Source organism: Arachis ipaensis, chromosome B03 (assembly GCF_000816755.2).
Source record: "Arachis ipaensis cultivar K30076 chromosome B03, Araip1.1, whole genome shotgun sequence".
In the NCBI taxonomy this organism is placed as follows: Eukaryota; Viridiplantae; Streptophyta; class Magnoliopsida; order Fabales; family Fabaceae; genus Arachis; species Arachis ipaensis.
Window position 1 is genome coordinate 123,400,739 of NC_029787.2, and position 4,508 is coordinate 123,405,246.

The 4,508-nt window shown below is 33.5% G+C and overlaps 1 long non-coding RNA gene across 1 annotated transcript; it reads right to left on the reverse strand.

Annotated features, from left to right (window-relative positions):
- Window positions 1,271-3,597, reverse strand: LOC110269825. Its single transcript, XR_002358583.1, has 3 exons — window positions 3,248-3,597; window positions 2,095-2,138; window positions 1,271-1,492 (listed from the first exon to the last, which is right to left on the reverse strand). It is a non-coding gene; the product is annotated as an uncharacterized LOC110269825 (long non-coding RNA).

Below are 4,508 nucleotides of genomic sequence, written 5' to 3' on the forward strand. Positions count from 1 at the left end.
AAAGGTTGCATGACACTCACCAAACCACACAATTGCACAGATGCATGCATTGAGTTGCATGCTCAGTCTTGTCAATGAATGCATGAAATTTCATGATCGATCTATTGGTTTATAATGTCTAATCATGCATTCAAATGATATAGTGATCCATTAGAAGGTTAAATGTCTTCAATAGAAAATACCATGACATATAAGATGTCTCATAATATGATATTTTGAATTAAGATAAGAACAAATTTAATTTACATATGTTTACAAGTGATACTAAGAATTTAAGATAAATCTGCCAGCATTAAAGAAGTCCTTGAGTTCTTGATGAAATATCTTGAATTGCTCCACAAATGCTTGATTATATTCTCCTGGGTTCTTTGTGATTTCAGCAAGCATAGCTTCTGTTGCAACCAAATCTTCAGGACTACCATTTCGGTGAAGCTTGTTTTGTATAGTGTGCTTAATTTGTAACTGCCAAAAAAGAGCATGAAACAGGCAATCTATCATACATTAAACTGAAATGGGATTACATACTTGAGGTACTGTGGGAAAACAACCTTGAGGTCATATGGGATGTCATTCCGGTGAGCAATATCTCTAGTTCGAGTCAGAGGAGCAGATTCTTGAAGAGCTTAGCCTTGAAGAGCTTAATACTTGTCATCATGATGCAGCATTTCTTGAAGATTCTTTTTATGTTAACACACTTTTAAATCTTGATGACTAATTGTTGACCTTTTAGTATTTCTCTAAACTATAAATTATATATCTCATGTAAATGTTATGTAATAAAAAAATTTTCTTTTAATTTCAAATTAAGATTTTATTTATTTTTCAGTTTAATATCAATGTTTACAAAAATTCTATTTTAATCTATACTTTCTAAACCATAAAACAAAAGAAACACGTGGAGCATGGGGATGCAAAAACCAGAAAATTAAGTAAAGGACAAATGGTATATCTAAAATAAACATCCACTTTAAAAAGAAAGGAACAATTCGCATAGACAGTAAAATGAACATCCACATTAGTTGATAAAAATAACTAAGAAATTGACCAACAATACCACTCGTGCATCATGTTTAAATGGCATAACTAAAACTCAGCTTAAATTCAATCAAATTAAACTAATTCTAATTCAATCCATATAATAAAAAAACTTGCAGGCCATATGCAAACAAAATAAAACGCAGGAAATCAAGTAAAAGATAAATAATATGCCCAAAATAACCTTCTACTTTTGAATGGAAAGAACCATCTGTAATTATAATAAAATGAACATCTGACTTAGTTTAAATAGCTAAAGAAAAATACAATTTAGTACTTGTTTTACAAATCTAAATGTCACATAACTCTGTTATAAGTTAATCACTTATATATATCTAACTACAACAACTCCAAGCATACTTGAATTCAGTGAATGGTACACTAAATCCAATTCTACAATATGACCAAGTTCCGTCTCATCAGTTTTTAGCTCATTCACACCCGTCACTTCCACGACCTGCAATCAAACACAAACAAAAAAAAAACAACCAAAGGAATTAAGTGACATATGGTACTATGACATAAATATTAGCAATATAAACCACCAAGAAAATGACTAATTTAAACAAGATTAAGTGTGTAAAATTTTAGTTTATAATAGGCACTATGCTCACTATTTTTTAACAAATACTTCTAATCAGGCAAAATTATATTAAATTCACTCCAAATCACGTAAACATCTAAATTAGAATGAAAATAACTATTGACCTACCTAGTAAAATGAACATCCGGCCTATATTAAAATTATTTTACACTGAGAGTACATCAAAATTAAATTCTATAATGTATATCTATGCTTCCCTTCATGAAAAGAACCATTGGAGCTCCAAGCCATAGAAAAAAAAATAATGGATATATACAAAATACTATTCTCTCTAGAATATACATTCTTTGCCGCCTATAACTTACATTTTCTGCATTTATTTATGTCAATTTAGTTAGACCATATTATAAGATCTTATCTATGAGTTAAGACTTATTTAAAGACTATAACTCAAAGAAACCATCATAAAATAAAATTCTAAATAGAAGAAACTAGAAAAGAAGCACTTGTACTACCTTTCCAAGAGTGAAAGCAAAGATTGCACAAGCAACACCAGTACCTAAAATAATGATGTCATCGTATCCTTCTGAGACTTTTGGTGGAGTTCATGTACCATTTACTGATGTCTTTATACTTTGTGCATGTGTTGTTGCACTTGGAACACTGGATTTTCTCTTGTTTGATGCAAAACCGTACAAATAAGCACAAACACCAAACCAAAAGCTATGACACTTCTAAAAATGAACATATAATCCACTGCCAAGAATAAGAACAAGGGATTGGTGAAACTGCGAGACATAGTTTGGGAAATAATGAAGAAAGATTAATGAGAACTAAGAATGGTGATACACCTTTTTTGTTCTATTGTTCCTATGACTCTTAACGTGTTACACTCTTCTTTTTTTTAATATCTAAAAAATTTGCTTCAACAATAAATGTATACCAATGCCACATAATTAAATAACAAATAGCAATAACAACAATAAATTAACCACATTAATATAAACACTCACACCGTTATGATTTAGTCCATTAATATCACAACTATGAATAGCTACAAAAAAATGTTATATATAATGATGATTGTAAAGCACAACCAGCATTATAGTAGTTGAAAACCAATTTTAATTTCTCAAAAACTTCAAAGAATGAGTAATGATGCATATGATCATTTATGTTCAAAACCAACATGAATAAACCATTTCATTCAAATCACTCAATAAAATATGGTACGCACTTCTTAAAAATATACCAAATAATTGATAACATCTGAATTTTTAACCAAATTGGTGTTTTGATAAAAAAATCACAAACAAGTGCATAACAAAATTCAAGCTCAAACATAATTAGAAATCACATAAAACTGCACAATTGTAAATTATAATGCCTCATGAGAATAGAATTTAAGTCAAATGCTGGCCATACATAATAATTAAACAAAAAGATTTCATTTAGGCATTTCATCGAACATATGGTGTGCATCATGTGTAAATAGAGCATTCAGTTCAATATAAGCAGCAATCAACCCATAAAATTCAGCCAGCAAACACATTCAATCTAGCAACAGATATTAACTAGTCCTAAGCCTAATCTATATGCAGAAACAAGAATTAAAAGCAATGAAATAAATAAAATAGAAAGAACCGGGGACAAGGAAAGGGATGGAACCTGCGTTGATGAAGGAGAGAAAGAAGAACGGGGGCAATGATGGTGTCGCAGCGGCATAGAACTTAGCCGCTGCTGGGTTGCACTGGGGTGTTGCTCGCCGGAGCTGGCAGGCGCGAACAGGGGCATGGGGGTAGCGAACACGGCAGGGAGAAATGGGGAACGAGGAAAGAAAGAGAAGAGAGAGAGGGTGGGCGCCGGTGGTGGACGGTGGACTGTGTTATTGGGCGGTGGACTGTGCGATCCGAGAGGACGGTGGAAACAGAACAACGGGATACAATGCTTGCCGGTGACCTGTGCTATGTGGTTGAAACAGATGCAGACGGCAGTTCGTTGTTAATGGAGGTCACGCCGTCTTGAAAGAGGGATTGGTAGGTTTGATTCTATAAATCGGGGTAATCCTAATTTAATTCAAATTTTAAATTAAAAAGAATTTAAAATTAAATAATGACCCATAATTTAATTTTAATTATAATTAAACCCCATTGTATGTATTGTACAATAAGACTATTGTCTCCTCATACTTTTCCTTATTTTATTGTTAATTAGGATAATTGCATGAGATTTGAGTAGTGAATAGTGATTGACAACAACTGAAATAAAACTAGTTTAAGCTTATTTAGCGGTAATCGAAATCTTGGATTTGAATTATTCCTTGTAGTTGTAGCCACGCTAAACCCAGAAGTTTGTGCATGAATGGACACCATCTTTCTACCACAAACCAAACAACATCGTAATAAGCATGGATACCACATCATCAACAGCGCCACCTTCACCCCCTCGTGTTCGTGGCATGTTAGATTCGTTGATCGAATACTGCCATATTCTAGAAGGTTCTCAAGCCTTCGCAAACGTTGGTCTCAGTGCTAACCATTTCATACACCGGCTTCTCACATTGCAATCATGCCTCCGCGACAATGATCGTGATCCGCAACAACATTGTTGTTCCAAGGTTATGGACCTGTCCTATGATCTGGAAACCTTGTTCGAGGACATTGAGCTTCAACAGCACGTGGGATCTTCTTATTCGTCTGACCCCCCTTTTTGGTCTCAATTGTTAGCTACACAACACAAACTTGTTCATCAAGGTTCTTCTTCCACTCTCTATGGTACTTCACAAAGGCTTGCTTCCATGCTCAAACTCTTAGACCAACTTGTTAATGAAATCAAACCCTTTGCTTGTTCGCTTCCACTTCCTAAAACTCAAATTCATGTTATAGTGCAAAAACCCCAAATTGGAAATAACTACCATGGTCTTAAACAA